The 25,052-nt window shown below is 34.4% G+C and overlaps 1 protein-coding gene across 2 annotated transcripts in view; it reads right to left on the bottom strand.

The window, feature by feature from the left end:
• tafa5a (TAFA chemokine like family member 5a) overlaps nucleotides 1-25,052 on the bottom strand; it is a 109,519-nt gene that overhangs the window by 17,232 nt on the left and 67,235 nt on the right. The window lies entirely within an intron of this gene.

The following is a 25,052-nucleotide window of genomic DNA, read 5'->3' on the forward strand; positions in this document are numbered from 1 at the left end:
TGATCAGGAAGCATAATGCAACCCCCCCCCCCACAAAAAAAAAACAAAACAAAAAAAAAAACAAAAACCATTGTACACTTAAGAATGCATGAATGTGTTTGCAATAGATGACAAAATGTCAAACCAATTGGAATTTATTTTAAATAAAGAGAGCACAGGCACTCTTCTCAATATGGAAGTAAAATAATGCCATATAGCACTAACTGAAAAAAATAATTATTATTTTTTTTATTGGTGGTTCTTGTTTTTGTGTTTTTTTTTTTTTGGGGTTGTTGTTTTTTTGGGGTGTGATATATAATATATGTTAATTTAAGCTGTGAATATTTCAATTCATAATTAAAAATTCAATGATTAATATTCACCTTCCAGAATTCACTTCCAAAATATTCAATCTGTTTAAAAATACGATTCGACGGGCAAATTTTGGTCCATTTTATTTCACTTTCAAAATTTGCTTCCACAAATTCAGTGGTTCAAATTTGGCAGAAAATTTCGCATTGAACATCCGGGATCTGCAGGAATAGCAGTAGAGCGCCGATACATGATCTCCAGCTGCTGTCAGTCGCTCACCAGCAGGTGGCGCAAGCGGCTGTTGATAAAGACCAAAGCAACAGGTGGATTAAGTCATTCATTTACAACTGATCTGCAGAAATGGAGCAAGCACTAAACAGTAGTTTTGATTATCGGGGCCAGTATAAACATGTGGAAAAGCTGATTGTGTGTGTGTTTAATTCAACATCTTCGCTGTTTACCGTAGCCTACATGTAAGCAGCGTTCTCTACCACAAAGGAGATTATAATGCTGTTTTACCATTTAAGTACAGAACTAAATTACATCTGAGGAGGAACACATATAATGCTTTCGGTTGCTTAGTTTCCGTAATTTTGTATCATGGCTTGTGTGGCGCTGTGCTGTAATACTGTGGATCCCCTGACATCACACTTCAGGATTCCCCAATGACGCTTAATGCGCCTCAGTGAGCTAATACAGTGATATAAGACCTCAGATCTCAGAATACTCTTTACTGATGATTATGCTGTATATGTCTTCCTCAGATGTATTGTTAGTTCTGTACTTAAGCGTTGGGTAAAATAGCATTATAATCTCCTTTGTGGTAGAGAACGCTGCTTACATTTAGGCTACGGGAAACAGTGAAGATGTTGAATTAAACACACACAGTCAGCTTTTCCACATGTTTATACTGGCTCCGATAATCAAAACTACTACTTAGCACTTGCTTCATTTCTGCAGATCAGTTTTTTTTAAATGACTTCATCAACAGCTGCTAGCGCCACCTGCTGATGTGCGGCTGACAGCAGCTGGAGATCATGCATCGGTGCTCTACTACTATTCCTGTAGTTCCTGGATGTGCAATGGCAAATTTTCTGCCAATTTTTAACCACCAAATTTGTGGAAGCGAATTTGGAAAGTGAAATAAAATGGACCGAAATATTATACATTGTAACATAGATTCACAAAGTAAAGTTTGTTAGTTTGTAAATGATAATCAGCAATATATACTGTTCAAATTTAAGATGAGAAGTATAGTGACACTTTCTGCTTGATAAACACACATGTCCATAATTAATGTGATGAACTAACTGCTAACTGACATCACACATCAACTAAAAATCACATTTTGTTAGTTGTACTAATCAAGTTAAATTGGGGGTTTAGTTGAATTTTTTTAGACTGAATGCACTACTTTCTATTGATACCATTTAAAGTGAGTTAGCAACAAGCATGTGCCAAAAGATTTAACTTCTCACCCCATCAGAGCTGTCTCCACCTGTCAAGTATAAAAGAGGTTACTGTAGCACATTAAAATAGTGTTGTGTATGACATAACCTGAAGTCTCCTGTACTCTTTGGAAAAAGACATCACCCTATGGAAGCATTTTTACATAAGCATGAGAAATAAAATAGTTAAAATAGTTTAGCATTCGAAAGCATTCAAATTAGATTAAAAATTAAAGAAAAAAAATAAAAGAAAGAGATTAAAGGTTTGTCACAGACTTCTCACACATAAGTATGTTCATGTTGGATGACCACTTTTATATAAAAGTAGGCCACTTTAACATACCTGCATTAGCATTAGTCCCTTGGGAGAAACAGTGACAGTTTCTATATATACTAAATGACAATACAATAGCCATTGTTTTGGAAACTTATATTTCAAACTTTACATGCCCATTAAACTCTGTTATGTAAGTGCAATATATTAAAGCATGTGCAACAGCTTTACATTATTTACATTGTGATATTACATAACTGTTACAATGACCGTCTTATATATTTTAAATCCCACAATAAGCAAAAACCTTTCAGGTTACAGTTATAAAAAAAAAAAAAAAAAGAGTATGTTATGCAATACCAATATAATTATAGTTGAATATGAATAGTCATGTCAATAGACTGGCACCAAGTTACCTTTCTGATACCTTTTAATACAGCCAAACGAGCAATCGAGAGCACTTTGGTCTGCTGACCATTAACTCTTGGTTGTACATCGAACAATACTGAAAAGCAGGGGTGACCAAGCTTTTGCTGTTGCAGCCCCAAAGCTTTGGAATAACTTGCCTCTAAATGTTAGACAGGCCCAAGCACTTGCTATTTTCCAATCCAGTCTTAAGACTTATTTTTTAGTCTCTGGCATTTAACTCAGTATGAGAGCTGTTTAGGTATTTGGTTAGTGTTATTGTTTGTTATTTTTGTTATGTGTAAAATTTGTTATTTGTTATTACAGCACTTTGGAAAACAATAGTTGTTTTTTATATTTTTTATTTATTTATTTATTTTTTAAGTTCTCTATAAATAAACTTTGATTTGATTTGATGAATAGTCATGTCTGATATTTTACCACCTGCAATAATGAATATATATATATATATATATATATATATATATATATATATATAAAATACATGAGTTATATAATAATTATATATGATGCAAATAAAGAGATATTTTATTTCTTTTAGTATAAGTAAAATATTAGTGAAGGTGGAAATCTTGTCCTCTCAAAATAGTTATGTTTGTTTGAATGCATGCAGTGTCAAAGTTAGAAATGATTCCGTTAAGTTGTTGTCCTGTATACCTTTTGATTACCAGTATATTATGACTTATATCATGTACAAACAAAATGGAATTGCCCACACTACAGATACCAGCATACGTTATCTTCATACATTACGACACAACATTCCAGCTCTATTTCTTGACAGAAGAAATCATATATGTCAAGGAAGTATATAACATTGTCTATTTTTTCTACATTGTTTTCCTATATTTATTCTTAAATGGCTGCTGATGTAATGCATCTCTGAGAGCAATATTTAGACGCATAACGAGAATTTGAGTATCAGGATATCAGGATAATTACCTGCTGATTTGCTTTGTTATTTTTATTTATTATTATTATTATCATTTAGAAAAAAAAAAATATATATATATATATATATTTTAATAAATTTTGTGAATTTCAGATGCCACAAGGAGACAAAAGGGGGCGCAATCAGGCCTAATTGTAATGGAGGAATACAGTGAATCTGTAATCTACATAGCTGAGTGTCATTAAGATGTTTGCTTTGGTGACACTCAAATCTTGCTATGCATAGGGTAGTTATTATTTTACACATCTGCATTAGCATACATTACAACTACTATAACAACCACACAGTACAATGAATAGATCAATGATAACAAGTATACTACTTATTGAAAATTTATTTCAATTAAGTTTCACTCACCATAATTTTAAAAGACAGGCAATATTTTGTGCATTCTGCACATTATTAAGTAAGTAGTATTTCATCTCGAACATAGAACCTTAATTTGCATATAATTTTATTAAATACAAAATAAATGTTTTATTTTTCTGAGATGAAAACTACAAACCACATGACAGCAATGTTACATACTACCACCTGAATGCTTAATTGCTGCATTTTTTTTTTTAATAACAATCAAATATTAAGTATATATAAGTATATTTTATGCCCTACGCAGTGACTGAACAAAATCTCTGTTCTTGGATGTCAGTGCCTTAATTACAGCATTACCTGGCTGGGAAACTCGTGCAGAATTTATAATGGAGCATAGTGTGATCATTTTAATAGGGTAATATGCCCTCCTAGCCAGTTTGATTCAGTTTTATCACTGATTATTAATCCAGTTGTACATAAAAGGAAAGGACACCAGCTAAAACCCACCCAGACTGAAATAATTTTAAGAAACAGGGTGCATGTAATCACAGTGCCCATAATCTGATGTTATACATCACTGACAAGCTAGTCTTGCCAGTTAATTTGAGCTACTGCAACATTTTAATAAAATTTTCCAGGGTCATAACTTCCGCAAGGGGCTGTTCAAACATGCAAACACTTTCCGCCACGCATAGTCACTCTCCAGTATAAGGATTCAAGGGCAACTCGATGTTAAAAAAAAAACAACCTGGATGTAATCTGCCTCTGGGATGGGGCTAGATGCACAGTTCATCTGGCGGTGATAAGAGAAGGCATAACATCATAACACCCACACTGGGACACTCATCTTGTTGAAATGCTTTATCACACTCACGTCAACAGCCAGGAACCCTGGGTAATAAATCTTACCTAATGCTGTAGAGAAGCAAGGTTTGGCAGGAGAGAGCAGATATACAAGAGGGCAAGAGCTTAGCCAGATCTGATAGTAGCTATGCATTTTAAAATGTGTAGAATCTAAGTATTGTCTTCTGATGTAACAGTAGTAAAAAAATAAAATAAAATAAAATAAAATAAAATAAAATAAATAATAATAAAGTATCAGTTGTATCATCTGAAAGGACTGATAATTATGAATTTGATTCATGGTATGATGCTTTAACACAAAGAACAATCACACATGGAATCTCTACAGTTCTGTTGTTTTAATTGAACACTGACAACAATGAGAATAAAATACATCTGGCTCTGTTTTGATCCAACTTTCTCTCTCTCTTTTATTTATTTATATATTTTTTTTATTCTTTTTTTTTCTTTGTGGGAACTTTGCTAGAATATTTAGGAATATTGTCACATAATGTATTGACCAAATGTATTGATACAGTCTACAGTTCCTATTAAATTACATTTATGCTAAATGAAATCACAAAATGTATATGCTGTAATATGGCACTTTTGAGCACTTAATTCACAACATAATTTCTGGTTAATAAAGTTATTATTAACAGCTTATTTGACCCTGAATTAGGTTTATAGTTTTATTCAAAGACACAGTGCCTCCATGCTCCAGTGGTCTGGTCCAGTCTTGGGTCCCTTAGTCTTGCTCTGGTGACAGGCATGTGCATGTTCTTCATGTCCCTGGCCGGGTGCCCATCCTCTCTGCTCTCACACAATAAATTCTCAGCAGCACTGCTGCGCAGTAATGACAGCTCAAAGACCCTTTTAAGCAAATTCATTGTGTCTTCATTTTTGCACAGGCGTTTCCAACACGGCATGCCATTGTCAGTTCACTATCCTCTCCTTGTGGGTCACTGCTTTGTTTTCTCTCCTTTTCTCTTAACCCTTGTATGGTGTCCGGGTATGTGATCCGTTTTCACTTTTTGTCAAAAGAAAAATGATACCATTAATTATTTTTTCAAACTCAAATTCATCGGCCTTGGTTCATTTTCTGTGAAGAACAGATATCAGAACAAAATTTCAATGACCACATACTGTACATTTATATTACATATAGGATGTTCCAGTCCACTGGACCTGGGGCTAATAAAAGTGTGGAAATTTTAAGTCCTGTATACCTTCACTCTGTCCTTCTATTGTCTGGACCTGCTATTAGTATGTTAGTGTGTTTATATGTGTGTGTGTGTGAGAGAGAGAGAGAGTCTGTGAGAGTGTGAGTGTAAGTGTGAGTTTTGTGTTTCTGCTTCTGCCATTGCCTCACAAGGTTGTAGCACTTTAATTAATAAATGAGATCTAACAGAGGTACAATATTTTTTTTTTTTTTTGGAGGGGGGGGGGGGGGGTTGTCTTAAAATTGTACTGCCTCAGATTCCTACTGGATTTAATATATATTTTTTAATTTAATACATTTTGAAGAATGCTGGTAGTCAGATTGTTTTGTTGTCATAACTATCCCATCCTTCCTATCCAATGCTGAATAATATTCTAAAAAAAAAATAAAAATAAAAAAAGCCTCAAATGGAGATGCAACATCTGTTGTTTAATCAACCTTTCCATGCACATTCACATTCATTTTTTTGTGGGATAAAATGAGTTATTGTTTACAGACCCTCATTCTGTACGGAGGGGACAGTGTATTTATCCACACTGCTGTTTGGTAAATGCCAGGCTGAACCCTAATTGGCAGGCGCATTTGGCACAGCACTATTTGCCGAGACTGTCTGTCTGTTTGGTTACGCTGTGGGGCCGAGTGGACCGTTGCTTGCAGCCCTGCAACTGCAAACCTCACTGAGTGATATCATGGACTCACAGATGCGTGCTGACATTTCCCCCCTACAGCAGGAGTAGCTGCGAGCCAACGGTGGAAATGTCAACCCCTACATGGGCGACGCGGAAAGAAATCATTTAAAAGTCTGACAGTATGAAGCATAATATCTATGAGGAAAGTGACTTCAGAATCCAGTGTATAAAGCCTCACTGCAAAAAGTTATTTCTTAACTAAACTAAAAGTGTCCTTATAAAGAGATACTGTGTAAAATATTAACAATTGTTTATACACACACACACACACACACACACACACACACACACTATATGCATGTTGTGAAATGTATATTTTAAACAAGAGATAAAGAAATACTATTATATTTCTAAAGCCAAGTGTTAATATCTTTACTATTATATTTCTAAAGCCAAGTGTTAATATCTTGTTTAGATTATTATGAAAATTATTATTAAATGATTTTGTGATTATGATTTTTTTTCTCTCTCTCTCTCTCTAGTGCAGTCTAATGATTATCTGCCCTAAGATGCTGACTATTTTACAGCCATCTCCTGGATCAATTTACTTGTAGTAATTCAATAGCAGCACCCTGCGGTAATGTTAGTGCAGCTATATGATACCTGTTATAGGCTTGGTTGCACTGAAATTGTTTTAAAGGAGTCTGTTATTATTAAAGAAAAGTAATAATGTCTAGTTCATAAAAGTGCCCTGTGGCACACTGTGGTTTTTGTGTTATTAAAGTGAACAAACAGATATGTGCACCCATTAATTCACATATTTGGACTGGAAAGATTAATGCACGTGCATTTCGTGGTGATGTTGAACCTATTTTTACTTCTTTACTTAACCTGATCCTCTTTTCTTTTCTTTTCTTTTCTTTTCTTTTCTTTTCTTTTCTTTTCTTTTCTTTTCTTTTCTTTTCTTTTCTTTTTTTACAGTCATTAAAAATGTAAAAAAACGCAGTCCAAAAAAAAAAAAGAGCAGAAAAGGGTTTGTAGAATCTTACTGTTGCACACCATGTTCTTTATAGAAATGTTTGTCCCATTCAAATTAATTTCTACACAAAATAAATGTTATTACTGGAAACTTTAAATTATACAATTTCACAAATAATGCAACAAGAAATAAACATTTTAATGGCATAAGAGTATAAGTCTATATTTTGAATCTATCCTATGCCCTCTTTTTTATGCCATGGGCAGAGAATTTTTAAATCCACCCTGTGACCCCATGTCCATGCACATTTCACAGCTCAATTCACACATTACTGAGGTGTAAACAGCACACATTCACACATCTCCTGTATTGCAGAACACTACTGGCTATACGCTCATCTAAAGTACACATTTCCTGTGATTTATTACTTCCTGATATGTTTGGCATGAAAGCCCTAAGAGATTAGATGTATGATTTAAAATTACATTTGCACAAATATTTAGATAAGTACTTACATATTATTTGCCTATGTTTATTTGATTATTCACACCATAACTGTTTTAGCATTAGTATTCATGTTTTAGTATTCATATATGAAATGTTATCTTTAATAAATGTTTTTCATTTTGAATGCATTTATATCAATATTTATAGACTATTTTATTCACCTTTATAGTTTATCCATCAATGTAGCTAATCAATTAAACATATCATTTATTTTAATAATTTGTAAGAATAATGCTTTAGGTGTCTTATAATCTTTCTGGTGGTGCGGCTCAGTTTAATGCCAATATACTAAATTGCATAAATATGTTGTGGGATTCATGGTGTTTTTTATGATCTTTATTAGGTTTGATTATATTGTTGTGTTGTGCTTAGGACTTCAAGTTCTGAAGATGGAGAATGGACCGAACCGGTCTGGTCTTGACCCAGTTAAGATGTTCTGTGACTGATGACCTGGGCTCAGACTCACAGACAGGCTTTATTGAGACAATAAATGAGTGTGGCTTGCAGCTGCAGGGGAAGAGAGAGCATTATTTATGTATTTAGAGTAATGCTTTGCTAAGCCTCTCTGTCGGATCTATGTTCTCTGATACGGCTGCATTACTGCATCAGGCCACAATCCCTCTTCTTGAAAATGTGCTGAGCTTCCAGATCAGAATCTGCCCCTTAACTCTGACCCTATCCCCCTGGCTTTTTTTATTTTTTTATTTTTTTTTTATTTCACTGTTAGGTTTAAAGGACCTTTCCAAGCTGAAAAGATCAACCCAAACAGCAGTGTTGGGAGTAACGGCATTTAAGTATAACGGCGTTACTAACGGAGTTAATTTTTCAGTAACGGAGTAATCTAATTAATTAATTTTCCCATCGTTGCAACGCCGTTATCTTTACTGAGAATGTAAAGTGTCGCGTTACTACAATTTGGTTGAATAAAGCGCGAGGTGTCATGCTTTGGCTACACATCAGCTGCCTGGAGCGAGCAGTGGTGGGGATGATGACACCGTTGCAAATGCGATGATGATTGGCTGGGTGGGCGGTGCCCTGCTCACGCTGTCTCACTGCACGCTCTGACAAGACAGCGTCAGCGACAATGGCGACGAGCCGGGGAAATTCCAGGCGGGAAGGAAGTCGACCGGAAGTTGAAGTCGGCCGCGTTAGCATCCCATTGACTCCCATTCATTTTGGCGTCACTTTGACAGCGAATAACTTTACATCTGAGGCGTTTAAAGACTCCATTTGTCCATTATTTATTTCTAAAGATGCACAACAATGTATAAAGGGCTCCATTACCTTCTATGTTACATTATGGCCCCGTAGAAACAGTTTTTGTAAAAATAGGCTAACGATTGCGTCATAACCACTCGACTCTCTGTCGCACAGTAGAGAAATTACCGTACAGACAGGAGGAGTAGCTCGCAGGCAATCGGGGAGACGTCAAGACAATGGCGTACTGGCGTTACATTTTAAAATACTATACAAAATAATTAATCAGAATACTTACTCCTGCTCACTCACGCCAAAGAACTCCCCGCTCAAGCTTGCCGTCTCTGCAAGATTAACGATGGCAGTTTGCACGCACAGCTACTAGAAGATTTACATCTGTCAGACAGGTTGCTGACGTCATCAAGCTTAGTTTGAGTCTGCGCGTCAGAAACGGAAGTGCTAAAAATCGCTAAAAATGGGCTTCACTTGTCTCAATTGAGTTCCAATGGGGTCGCTGTGTCCATTTCTTTTACTGTCTATGGTAAATTCAAAGGTAGCTTTTCGAACTAGAAGTACCGGCACTACTTCTCGATCGCTTTGGTGCATTTCTCAAATCAGAAATGAAATTCTAAAAACTACTTGTACAACCTCCACATCATCTAGTCATTTATACACGTCATAAAACCAGTTTATCATTCTTTTAAACAAGTTACGATTGCTTTTGTACATTCATGCATTTGATTATGCACATTTATCTGCAATTTCCTACATTATCAGTTGCTAATGTCATGTTGCTCAAAATGTATTATATAGTTTTCTGTGCAATAGTCTTACCCCTCAAAACATCTAGTCTTTAGTTCATCGTATAAGTCATTAAATGCAAAATGGTTAATCTAGTTGTCATAAACTGCCAAGCACATTTTTTATTTATTTTTTTTCCACATTATTATTAGACTTTTTGTAAATTTGGCATGAATTGTGCAAGTGAATCTTGACTGATGAAGAGAATGTATATCAACCAGTGATAAAGCATTTTTCTGAAATAGCTCAAAGGTTCATCTCATAAATCTTCAGTTGGAAAGCATATACTGTATAGACAGAGGACAGCACAAGAGTTACAAATTCTGACAATGGGCTTTTTTTTTCATCTTTGTGCCCATATTTCTTTTTCCTTTTCTATACCACAATGGCACTGTAATTTTTTTTTCTTTTGGTCAGACCACTAGTAAAAGTGTAACTGGGAATTCTATCCAGTCTCTTTCAATCAATATCCCACATACAGTAATGTGTAAATTTGTACTTTTGAAATGGATATATGGCATACAAAAGAATATGGCATACTCAAATGTCAAATGATAGTTTACATCAGTTATATTGACAACATGACTAAGCATTTTGACTATCTTGTTTGTGAACAATGACACAAGCACTTTTCATTCTGATGGCACTGATATGTTCATTGGCATAAATACTTGCTTTTGAGAGATGAACTAAAGATTTTGAGTAAGTAACAGGCTTTTGCAGGTAATCTATTTTGTGGTGCTGTTTGTACGAATTGTTTTGAGAAATGCACATAGCCTACTTCTTTTCAAATATTAAGAATGATTCGAGAAATGCACCAAAGCGACTGAGATTAAAGGCAAGAATGTTTCTGTAACATGCATGCTATGCCCAGGAAAAAAGACTTTATCCACGTCTGCCTTAATTTTGCACTTGAATTTTATTTTCAATATTTTTTTTTATATGTTTTTATTTCTATGCATATCATATGGCAGGCTGCAATCTATTGAGTTCAAATAAATACCAAATGTTCTAAAATGCTGTATATAGTGTTTTTATTCTTCAATCAGTTAATATAAACATCTTTGATATTAAAGATGTTATAGAACGTAATAGCGTTATAGAACATAAAAAAAAATAACGTCACAGTTACTTTGCTGAGTAACTAATTACTTTTACAATGTGGTAACTGAGTTACTAACTCAATAAATTTTTGAGAGACGTAATTTGTAACTGTAACTAATTACTTTTTTAAAGTAAGATGACCAACACTGCCAAACAGCCTAAGGTCTTGTTGAGCTGGTTTTTATTTTGGTGTACTTTGCCTCCCACAAAAACAAAATAAATTAACCTGAGAAGCAACATTGTATATTTTTTAACATATACAAACATATACAAAAAAAAATCATACAATTTACAACCAATGGATGAAAATAGTAGCTTGCAGCAACCTTAAACACTATAGAACCGGTCGATTAATACATCACTTGACTTGTCAGGATCATAGCCCACAATCAAAAGTTAATCACCATAATTGGATATGCCCCATACACATAATGACATTTCATAATTATCTGTAGTGCCAATGAATCTGGGCACTTAGTGTTAAGCAAGCTAGCTAATGTCAGGCGATAATGAAACGGCTGGGGATTTTACCTCAACATTTAGGGAAATCAGTTTGAGTTGTAAAGGTTACTAGTTATGCTGTAATGTTTGTTGAGGCATTCCAGTCTCCTCTTGTTCTGATAGATAAAAAAAGGTAACTGCTTAGATGTTTCTTTGAGCATTGATTCTTGGATGGGAATTAATTATTAACTATTTTTTAAAATAATAATAATAATAATAATAATAATAATAATAATAATAATAATAATAATAATAATAATAATAATAATATAATACAGGCTTGACAGAACATTGTCTGAAATTTAAGGGAAAAACCTGTAGTTTCAAGGTTATTTAGGCCTTTTGTATTTATTTAATTATTCATTTTTCGATGACAAATTTTCCATTCTCAAAAATATTCTCTGGCACACCTGCTTCTGGCTCTCTAACGCTATCCAAACTTAGCTATTTTTTTGATGAGCATCTTAACCATAGCAAAACAGCAACACTGGCTCAACCAAAGGAGTGACTTTGGGGTGTGGTTATCTGTTGTTGGGTGAACCATCATTAGGTTTGCTGTGTACCATCTTGACACTGCTCTCTAAATTGTCAACATTTAATCAATAGTTCATTTGTCAATGGAGTCTTAGGGAAAAGTTTTTCAAAGATCTACTTTTTCCAACCAGATGAGGCAATCAATTTGCCTTCCATTGAGACCCATCTCTGAGTGATGGAAGTTAGATGTGTTTTTCTTTTTTTGTGTCCTTTTTGTCTTGCATTCTTTCGCTCTCTCTCTCTCTGAGCTTTTGTAATGCTCTCTACATATGCTAGAGTTATCTCTCTCTCTCTCTCTCTCTCTCTCTCTCTTTCTCTCTCCAGAGAGAGGTCTTCTGAAATACTCAGAGGAGAATGGAAGCATTTTCCGACTCTGTTCCACTCTGATGGCACTTTGTGTTTAAATGGAGAACAGAATGTTCCTGTCAGAGGCCCAACCCTTACTGGGAATGGCAGGTGTATTATACCTCTCGCTACAATGTCTCTGGACAAATTTAAAGGCAACTCAGGCATTTGCACAATGGCAGCTCCCTAGGTCAACTACCTACATGTTTATCTTTTTTATCTTTTTTTTTTTTTCTCTATGTTGTCCATTCCCAACCATCTCACTCACATGCACTAAAGCAATATTCAGAGATTCAGGACTGATGCCGCTTTTCAAATCTCTCAAGCTTTCAATCTGACAAGTCAAGGTCATAGTGCTCTTTTCTGGAAAGACAAACTAAAATAATTGTATGTGCATCTTGCTGAAATATGATGGGTTAGGTTTTTAGTGTTTTTGTCTTGAAAGTTTACTCATAATTTATAGTAGTTAGTAATCAACTGCTGCAACATTCACAAGTAAATTTCCCCTTGTGATATTATGGATTACATTTGCAAAACACACAAGCACCAATGGGGGCACCATAATCCACTGAACTGCATGTCTACACTACAGTGACACAACAGTGTAAAAGCACTTAGATATATTAAGTGCTAAGTTGCACACACACACACACACACACACACACACACACACACACACACACACACACACACACACACACACACACACACACACACACACACACACACACACAAAATTAGTGATGCCACTAATATAACATTCTATTCATATTATAGCTTTTACAATAATGGCCATTTTCTTTCCCTAATATGTAGCAGTGTAGATTGATGAAATGCCATTACATGAAGTCTCATTCTCTCATTGTATTATGCTCACAGGTGTACCAAGTGAGTTAAGGCAATAAACAAACATAGAAGAAAACAAATTTATAACTGAAATCACATTTGTTTTGTTTCAGCAAATCAGCTTATAGTCATATGGATGCTGTCAATGCAGTTATAAGCATATTATTCATTACTGTTTCATTGGTTGTATTTATTATAATACAATTTCAAATTAGAAACTGCAACCAACTTGAGATCCTCAAACGTTTTGTGCCAGATGATCTGTTGTTGTTGCTGCTTTTTCTCTCTTAGGGGAGCAAAAACAATTCATGTTTTCATCATATGAATTCACATGAAATCGTTACATAGTCTCATGAGATTGGATGGATCAAAATATCTCAGCAATTGTGGGTTAAGTTAGTTACCTTCCAACACTGAAACTGACACAAATATTGCATGGCATTAGTGTATGGCATCTGCTGTGCACAAATAAGTGGTTTATACAGTTTATTCCTGACCTTATTATTGTTACTTGAAGTGAAAACATCATTAGTGTGGAAATGACTAGGAAATGTCTTCACTAAAGCTGCAGTGACAACTGGCAGCGCTCTCTAAAGACCAATCACCAGACCTAGCTCAGGGTTGCCTCGGCAACAGAACTGTACTTTCCGCAGAGCTGACATGAGCTCTTCCACTCAAAGGACTGCAAACCAAACACATGCAACAGTCACTACAATAGTGGTGTTTCAGGCTTCCCATACATTACAGAGGATTAGAAAGCAACCTCCACTGGGCCACAGACACTGTGTTCACAATGTATCAATTGAGGTTAGCTCCTTCAGGTCCTGCCTTTACACCTCTATCAAATTCACTCTGCCATTTTTATATTATTCTGTGTAATGTTACATAGTTTTAGTTTGCTTAGCAAGTTAGTTTGCAATTAAGAAGCTATGCATTGCTAATGTATTTGATCAATCAATCAAACAAACAAACAATCAATCAATCAATCAAATTTTCATAGACTCAATTAAATGAACACCTATTTGTGTAATAATTTTTTTTTTTTTTTTTTTTGCTTATTTTACATTAAGACCCAATCCAACATATATAGCGACGATCTGTGTGTCATGGTCATTTTTGTCTAATACTTGTTATAGCTTTGTGCATGTTTAGGATATGCAATGCAACATAGTACACTGTACGTAGTCACAGATGCATTTGTGCCAAAAATTTGAAGCAGTCAACAACAACTGTGTTGTGCATTATCATGGTTAGTTGCACTTTATTATTTGCATTTTGCATTGAATTCATCAGAACAGGCCTTTTTTTCATTCATATTTGGCTTTCAACACACCAGCTGAGGCCACAGTACTGTATATCATAAAATGTATCATTATAATTTTTATTTGCAAAATTGTCTTAATTTCAGCTTTAAATGCTTTGTAAATTCTTAAACCATTGTGCACATAGTCTTTTCCCCATGGTGCATTAAACATCTAGAGAAAATGACAAGTAAAATGGACCTTCTTAAAAAAAAAAATGAAATTAATAAATAAAAAAGGTGTGTAAAAGTGTTTAAAATGGCTGTGATCACATTGCACATTATTATCCTGCGACCATGAAATCATGCTCATTAATATTAATGATAGTTGTAATTGTTACAGACGACTGGGGATGTACACTGGCTCCTGACAGCTGGAGCCTTCGGCAACATGTCACACCATGGCACCAGGGTTCTTGATCTCCGACTAAGGCACATCTCTGCATTTATTTTTAGGCAGAGGGAATACCTTGGCTGGGTAGAGGCATAGAGGTATTAAAATAGAGCTAATTACTTGATGCTCGGTCAGTGTGCAGTTTACCGAGCTGTGACATTGTGGTGTGACAGTGTGTGAGTCTGAATCACTGAGCCACAGAAAAAGAGGTCACTTTCTTATTCACAAAGATTAGCTCAGACCAAAAACCTACAAAGCTTTGGCTATACATCTACAGTACCACATTCTGGAACGTTATGCAGTCAAATAAACCTTAGCTATGCTGTGCTTCATTTATTTAGAGAGAAACTTCTTGAGTGGATGTATTCAGGCTAAGTGCTCCATATAGGGGAGGACTTTAGAGGTGGATTGCAAGGGCGTTCATCGTTTCTTCCTCAACCCTGTCCTCTTCCTCAAGTTCACCTCGTACCTGACACTGACAGAGCACACTATTAAGTTAGCACACTAAGCACTGAGTTTGTTATTATAATGGTCACCACTTTCAGCATCTAACTTAATGTAAAAAAAAATGGGAGTCTACCTTCAATATTAATCCAAACCTGATTTATGCCTCCTGCAGCATGCAGCAAGATATGTCATTTGTATTCATTTGTGCCTCTTTTTGGGGCATAGATTTGTTTCTTTTGCTCCTCTCATTTGCTTGTCACCTTGTTGTTGATATTGCCCAGCAATGCTCCACGGCAGAACTTGGTTTCAAAGAACTGTCAAGTTAATTCAAATAGTGTTTTTGATTCTCATGACAAAAACGGTGTAATTCCAGTTCCAATTCAGTATCTTCCATTTTGTTTTCATTTATTTTTCATGTATTTTAGTGCCTTTTAATGAAGAGAAATTCTATTTCTCTCCAGAAATAGATAACTTGGTAACAATTTAGAATAGGGAACATTAATTCACTATTAACTACAACTTTTCCCTCAATAAATTCCTAATTTTCTCATTATTAATAGTTAGTAAGGTAGTTGTTAAGTTTAGGTATTGGGTAGGATTAGGGATGTAGAATAAGGTAATGCAGAATAAGGCATTAATATGTGCTTAATCAGTACTAATAAATGGCTAATATTATAGTAATAGGCATGCTAATAAGCAACTAGTTAAGAGACCCTAAAATAAAGTGTTATCTATAATTTCTATCCAGAAACTAATTTCTGTTTTCAGCAATTGTAATTTTTTAAATAATTGTGCAATTGTTTTCATGATGTTTTTTAAACAGATAATACATTCTTAAAGACAGTAATCCACTATTACAAGTATGATTATAAATAGCTTAAGAAGCATATTACTTCTTGACTCCAGTGGTCTAACTGTAACAACTAAATATTGCTAGAAATGTTCCATTTCTGGAACTCTTGTGACATGCTATGTTTTGCTTTTATTTACTGAAAACAAATTATTTCAGTTGCTACAATTTTCACAGCAAAGAACTTTTTTTTCTTCTTCCTCTTTCTTCTTCTTTTTTTTTTACTCTATGTAAAATGCATTTAGTAGCAGGTTTCTGCAACTTTTTTCTTATCACATTCAAGCACACTTTTCAAGGCATAATAGTCAGGGCATTACAGTACAGAGCATATCTGTCCATAACCTTATCATTTTTCCTTTGCATATCCCTGCCAGTTAAGCCTGCGCAGCGCTAGTGACATATGAGATATGAAATGTTCAATACCACCTTGTCAGTGCATTAGACGGTAGCATTCTCAGGAGCACGGCCACTCCATCCACCACCCATCTGGCAAACATCCTGTGCTACTGTACCAACTGTCACCAATAAAGCATGACTTTGTAGTTATTCATATAGTCAAAACGCAACTGCAAACAGCTAACATCCACCTAACACACACTGAATGTGCACTTGTAGTATCTGAAAAGATACTTTAAAATAAATTTATACACACTCCTATGTGCACACACACACACACACACACACACAGACACACACACACACACACACACACACACACACACACACACACAGCAGAATATAGAATATAACTTATTATTATTATTATTAATTATAATAATTAAATAAATAGCCACTTAAGTGTATTTAAAGAGAGCGCACTTTAGTTACTGTTTCTAGTGTCATAGTAAAAGTTTTACTTTGAAGTACATTTTAACTATTACATTTTAATTATCTATTTGTATATTGTGTTGATCAACATAATAAAACATGTATTTGTAGTGTGTTATTAAATGTTATAAAGTGAATATATTTTAAATGCATTAAATTGCAACTTCATTACAAATGTATAACTGCAAATATATGACACTAAAATTTCATATGAAAGAAGACATCAAAGTATAATTGTAAGTACACTTGGTTTACACTTTAACCATATTTAATTTAGTAACAGAAGTAATTAGGAAACTACATTTCAATATGTACTCTTACTTCACTGGAACTACTTAAGAATTAAATGTAAATATAATATAATTTGGTTGCAATTTAGTTTGGGGACAAATTCTCACTATTAACTACAACTTTTGCCTCAGTAAACCTATAATTTGCTGAAGTTAGTAAGACAGTTGTTAAATAGATATATATATATATATATATATATATATATATATATAGGTTACACTATATTTTAAGGTGTCCTTGTTGCAATGTAAAGTACTGAGTAATATTAAATTACATGTACTTACTATATGGTTAGGGTTAGGATTAGGGTTTGGATTAGGGTTACTTCTATGCAATTATGCATAATTAATTGTTATTATAATAGTAAGTATATGTAATTTGTGTAACAAGGACACCTTAAAATATAGTGTATAGTGTAGTTTTCTGGTGCTTAAAAAAAAGAGTACTTAAAAGTATACTATAGTGTACAGTACCCTTTCACAAAGGATCTTAAGGGATCAAATGGATATGCATTCCCTTTTAATGGCAGGTGAAATGCTGAGATGTGAACAGGAATACATCAGTATATTCTATACGTTATACGTGATATAAGAGTCTCTTTCGGCTGAATGCGCTTCAGATGATTGCATCTTGCACAAGTATTGCTTTCAAATCCATGCACAGTAGTAAATAATACATGCGATGCTGAAGGTACAGAAAATTGCAGATTACATAAAAGGGAAGTGCATAGGTAAAGGACAATCAGAGGCTGTCAGCCAGAGGAAAAACACTGCTGATGCTTTCAGAGCACCAAGTGCACTGAGATGTCCACTTTTGCCATAGCTCCACTGCCTCCTGCTCTCTTTAGGACCGTAGAAGAGTAATTTAAAAAAAAAAAACCACGGCTCTTTACTGTAAAGGTCTGCCAGAGACAGGAACACTTCAGTCCAATTAGAATCTCACTCTTCACATGAAGAAATAGCAACACAGGAACGTCAGCGGGACCACGAGCCAAGTGTTTATGTATAGACTTGAGGTAGAACACAGCCCTTGGGATCCATCATAATTTAAGTACATGTCAGAAAGGAGGAAAGGGCAGTGGAAGTACTGTAGAACTCCATGAGAAGAAGAACTTTTTAAGTCAGTACTGAGAAAGAATTCAACAACAGACAGCTTTAAAGAAGTACACACTAAATGGAAGTCTCTTAAGAGTAGAACTGACAGAGGTAATGAACAAAATTTACAAATGATTTTGAAGCAAACATTGGACAGGTAAAAAAAAGAAAAGAATGGGATAAAAAAGATGAAGTGGATGTCTAAGTGGAACTGATGGTGGCTCAGAGAAGAAGTATTCCTGTGGGTCAAATTTGAAAAAGATGCAGTTTCATTTGCAATTGCCATTATCTCAATTGATTTATTTGGCCAAAAATTATTCCAAGATTTCAAAACCCTTTAGTCATATGGACTAAATTTATGGAATGTTTTTGGAAGTCTGTCAGCTGCTGGTCATTATGCTATTTGTTTCAAATGTGAAAGAGGAGATTTTTCATTCAACTTTCATTGTGTTCCATGTTAGAAAGTGAGTCAGGCATTTTAAAACGATATGAAGGTAGGTGTCACAATTCACTGGAGCGAAGGAACGAGGAGACGTAGAATAAACTTCAACAATCTGTAATAATAATCCAAAAATAACTTCAGGAGCACAGGAGAACAGACAAGGAATGACATTGAACAAACTCTGAACAAAATGATCCTTAAATACACAACTCAAACAAGGAAAAACGAGACACCTCAACTCTCTACATTGATAGTAAATCACTTGCATATGCGACTAAATCTTCAAGAAATGATGTCTAATATTAGCCAATGGCTAATAAATTCTCAGATTTTACTCACCAGTGTGTGAGCTTGATGCTAAGTATAAGTTTAACACAGATATATTTTCACTTGCCGAACACTCTGATTGAGCGCTTCAGAGTTTCTCTCTTCGTTAAGCGATCTGTGATATTTTTCAGTTCATCTCAATGGATGCACAGCCTACCTGTGTTTGTGTATTTGGCGTACCTTAGACTCTATTGTGAAGGCACACAACTCGTGTTGCTTTCTCTCACATGCGCGAAGTGAGAGAGAGCGAGCGAGTTTTACAGATCATGCAGATTTGACGTGTTACATGTAAACAATATTCTTTGTTGTATTTTCCTGTCAAAATAACGGAGGTCCTTTGGATTTTTTTCAGCTTTTAAGAACTTCCGGGTTTTCTGGTAGTGGGCGGAACTAATGCGCAAACGGCAATCTCATTGGCTGGTGCTCACTTATTATCGTCCCTGTTTTGATTTCAGCAAATTAGTTCCCACGAATGGACACAAACTGATTAATATTCATGAATCCAGCAGCTTGTTCATTCTTTTTCTTGTGCATGTTTTACTGTTGTTATTAGTAGAATTCGGATTATTATTACTATCTTCTTATCTGTATTATTGTTTTTTTTTTTTTTTTTTTTACAGAAACACTGAATGATCAACAAAGCCCCACCACCAGTCCTAAATTCAGTTAAAATGTCTATGCATTCATACATGGTTACCAAGTTTTAATTATAATTAGTAAAGTTCTATCATTAAATAGTACTTGATTATCCGGATATCATATTATAATGCTTGACTGACTGATGTTAAGTATGTACTTTCAGGTATTTAAAAAGCTGTGCCATTTTAACAACATGTATTGTATTGTTGTGTTATTTTAATAGTATTTAATTATCCATATATATATATATATATATATATAATATATATATATATATATATATATATATATATATATATATATATATATATATAATCAATTGCCAAGGTGTCCGTAGAGGGTTGCACCTGGAATCCAATAGAATCAGGGAACAGGAACAGGAAGACCAAATATGGGCATAGGAACACATGAGGGAAAACTAGACAAAACAAAACACACAGCACAGTCCTTGGACTTGACATTAGGTAATTAATTAGAACAAAAAAGACATACTATTAAACACATAAATCCTGAAATAACACTATATTGTGTCATGTCTTTATATGAATATAGACATAACAGTGGGTATTTTGTATTTATTTTCTTATACATTTTTTTCTTTCTTATATATATATATAATTTTCTTTTATATATATTTTCTTTCTTATATATATATATTTTTTTATTTTTTCAGAGAAAAGAACTTCCAACTCTGATACTCTTCTCTTTCTCTCTTAGATTTATGACACATGTTCCCATTTTGAAAACAGCCCATTTTTCAACTTCATCATTCAACAGTCCATGTCTGACAAAATTCAATATTAATGATACTTGTTTATATCCAGATGACTGAGTTAAACCCTTCTTCTCAAAGAAGATTATTTTCCTCTCCTCTATGCTTTGAACTCACACTGATATATATATATATATATATATATATATATATATATATATATATATATATATATATATATATATATATATATCCTTTCCTATATATAGTCCTGTCACTTTAAGAAGTTACTCCTAATATCAGCTCGTTAGGTGTAAAAGACACCTGTCCACACAATCTGTATCTTCCATTCCAACCTCTCCCACCACCATGGGCAAGACCAAAGAGCTGTCAAAGGATGTCAGAGACAAGATTGTAGATCTGCACACTGCTGGAATGGGCTACAAGACCATCAGCAAGAAGCTTGGTGAGAAGGAGACAACTGTTGGTGCGATTGTTTTGGAAATGGAAGAAATACCAAACAACCATCAATCAGCCTTGGTGTGGAGCTCCGTGCAAGATCTTGCCTCATGGGTAAGGATGATCATGAGAAAGGGGAGGGATCAGCTCTGAACTACACGGGAGGAGCTTGTTAATGATCTTAAGGCAGTTGGGACCACAGTCACCAAGCAAACCATTTTTAACACACTACGCAGCAATCCTGCAGCTACTGCAAGGTCCCCCTGCTCAAGAAGGCACATGTACAGGCCCGTATAAAATTTGCCAAAGAACATCAAAATGATTCAGAGATGGCTTTGGAGAAAATGCTGTGGACAGATGAGACTAAAATTGAGCTCTTTGGCATTAACTCGACTCGCCGTGATTGGAGGGAGAGAAATGCTGACCATGACCCCAAGAAGACCATCCCTACAGTCAAGCACTGAGGAGGAAACATTATGCTTTGGGGCTGTTTTTCTGCTAAGGGTACAGGACGACTTCACCGCATTGAGGGGCAAATGGGTGGGGCCATGTACTGTAAAATCTTGGACGAGAACCTCAGCCAGAACACTGAAGATGGGTCATGGATGGGTCTTCCAGCATGAAAATGACCCGAAACATACCACCAACAAAGGAGTAGCTCAAGAAGAACCACATTAAGGTCATGTAGTGGTCTAGCCAGTCTCCAGACCTCAATCCTATAGAAAATCTGTGGTGGGAGCTGAACGTTGAGTTGTCAAACGACAGTCAGTAGAGGAGTGGATCAAAATCCCAAATTAACTGAAATATTTTGGTTTAATGACATATCCATGCCAGGTATTCAAAAGAAAATTCCTTAGGTTGTAAACTAATTACACTCTAACATTCTATAGTACCACATTAAATTATATTTGTTTGGATGTAGGCTAGAGATTAGCTTCAGCTATAAAATATTTATATTCCTGCTTTTCTTGAGACTTGAAAGACACTGAGAATATACAAATTACCTGTATAGAAAGAACAGCATAAACAGCATGCAAAGCATTGCTGGTTCCCACAAAAAAAAAAAAAAAAAAAAAAGTGCAGTTTCACAACAAAAAATCTCTGCCCTTCAGCTCTTTTTACCACATTACACGCTTTTTTTTGTGGAATTCTTTCACTGTGCTTTAGGTTCTGTTTTTGCTTCAGTCATCAAAGTGCAAAGAACTTTTAAAAGTCTATGGTGGTACGTTAATATTACAACGAGTGGATAAAGAGTAGTTGATGATTAATTACGAGATAGAAACAAATGAAATGGTACTTAATGGGGCATCAATAACAATTGATGTAATCAACAGCTTGGTACCCTCTGTACACCTGCTAACACTTTATCATGAAAATGGCCTGGTTTGCTGTAGCATAAAGACAAGGGGTTTGAATGTACCTACTGTGGAGGTAACGGCATTTATTAAAGATGAAATATTTTGGACAGTGCTGCCATGCTTCTGCACTACCTTCCTTTATCACACTAATTTCCTAGAAACTGCACACAGATTTATTTGTACAAATCCACTAAATATAAAGACAGTTTTTAATGTGCTTTTGTATATCTGCATATATTAAAATACAAAAAAAAAAAAAAAATCAGCAATACAATTTTAACATTAAATATAATGCCCGATGTGACATGGTCATGTCCTCTAGCCTGGTATAAAGATTTAATAATATACATACAGTATAATAAAAAAAATAGTCCTGTACTGACATCATTGTAGTAGTTTAGGAAACACTTTATTTTAAGGTGTGCTTGTTACACATTACATGTACTTACTATTATAATAACAATTAATTATGTATAATTGCATGCAAGTAACCTTAAGCCAAACCCTAGTCCTAAACCTAACCACATAGTAAGTACGTGTAGTTAATTAATATTACTCAGTACTTAAATTAATAATTATGCTGTAGCAACAACAACTTAAAATAAAGTGTAACTGCACTTTATTTTACTGATCTGTTCCACATACAGACTATGTACTTATTATAGCAATTACAATAACAGGGTAATAACTAGGTACTAACCCAAAGCATAACCCTAAATCTAACCTTAACCAAAATAGCTATACCTTATACTGCCCAGTACTTTCTTGGGTAAGAACAATGTAAGTACACATACTGTAAAATCAAATGTAACCGAGTTTTATCCAATTTTACAAAAAAGGTGAGCAATTTGTGGCAATGTTCTCTATCTTTATTTCATAGGGTTCAGAACAAAGTCTATATATATCCCACCTTTCCCTCCAACTTACTCAATATTTATGATACTCAATATTTATCTTTTTTTTTTTTTTTTTTTGAGTATTCATCACAGAGTCTTTACAATGCTAAATATTTACATTATTTTCACACAAAAACGCATCTATTTGCATCCATCACTCTACAAATTCTGACTGCTGAATTAGCATGTATTTACGCTAATAAAAATCCTTTTCAACAGTAGGATACATAAATGGTAGTAGGTCACAGAAGTCCTTTAAAAATAATGCATCCATGCAAATCTCATAATTTCTATGCTAATGTCTGTTTGGAGAACTGCGGCAAATACTTTTTTTCATTTTCTGTTTGATTAGGAGGAATTTGAGTGTAAGTATTGATTTTGGTTTTTTTGATAATGTTTATTTTGTGTTTATGTTTGGTTAATGATTTTTTTATTTTCTTTTTATGTTAATAAATAAATAAAATAACAATACAATTAATATCAACAGCCATACATTTAACATATTCACTCTGCAGAAGAGCTTGAAGAGTTTGTATGCCAAGTGACTAGCAATGTTTGACAGTTAATTTCCTGTTTATTTATTTATTTCCCCTCCTTTTTTGCTATTATAGACAGTGCGAGGAACTGCTGGTATTTCATAAATGTTCCAGGTTTCTATGCTTTATAATTTTTAGGGGCTTTGTCAAAGTTCTGTTTTTCTATAGATTATGACATAATGCAGTATACATACAAGTGAGCATAGAAATTAATTTAGAATCTTAATGCAACTTTGTTTGAAACATGTTCAGAGGAAGCACTGATGCCATCTCCTTCCCACTAAACTCTATTTCTGTCCTTGCTTACGTACATACTGATTTTTACCCAGGAAAAGGGCTGTTGAATGAGAAGTCATCCTTTTCGTTCTCTGGAGTGACTGTGACCCAGAAATATGTTACATTCTGCTTTCCAATTGCCCCCCTTACCTACAGGCATCACAACTCACCAAGCAACAATTTCCTTGTACTATAATATAAAATAAAAACAAAGCCTTATGAAATATAAACACAAACATGCATCGGTTGAAATTCATTTATTTTGCTTCTTTCATATTATTTCATTTTCATTTTATACTATTCTATAAAAGTGCAGTCATGTGAAGCATTGTCTTTACAAGTTGGAGATAATGATTTGTCTTCATTCCAAGTTCTTTAAGATTACTGTTAGTTTGTATGGCTTTGACACAGTTTTCACAAGGAATTGGTACATTTTCAAAACTCTTAGTACTATCATCACAGATTATCAAAAGTGCACTTTTTCAACCATTTCAGCATATTTTCAGTTGTGTTAGTTCAATACACACAATCACAAAATATCCTTTTCACTACACAAAATAAGTGTTTCATCTATATAAATGTTTCATTCACAGTAACTGCCTTTCATAAACCTATTACTATCAAACTTTTCTCATTCAGTTTAATACACTTGTCTATTATTTAATCTAACTCATTTTAATGGTTAATCAATGAATCATTTGGTGCATCTATAGATATAGATTCAACAGATATTTAGTTTCTATAGAACGTGATTGCAATTTAGGGATAACCAAATGCACTGAATTATTTTTACAGTAAAAGTGATTTATCTAAGATGATAACCAGTTTTGTAAGTGTGTGTGTGTGTTTGTTTTTCTGGTATGATATATTTTTTTGTGAGTGTGTGTGAGTGCAAAAATGGCAATATCTGAAATCAGTGTCCTTTCTTGAGTAAGGTTAGTGAAGGGGGAGACAGTATAAAACCCATTACTCCTATGGAATGTCACCATAAT

The sequence above is a fragment of the Cyprinus carpio genome, chromosome B4, assembly GCF_018340385.1.
Source record: "Cyprinus carpio isolate SPL01 chromosome B4, ASM1834038v1, whole genome shotgun sequence".
Classification (NCBI taxonomy): Eukaryota; Metazoa; Chordata; class Actinopteri; order Cypriniformes; family Cyprinidae; genus Cyprinus; species Cyprinus carpio.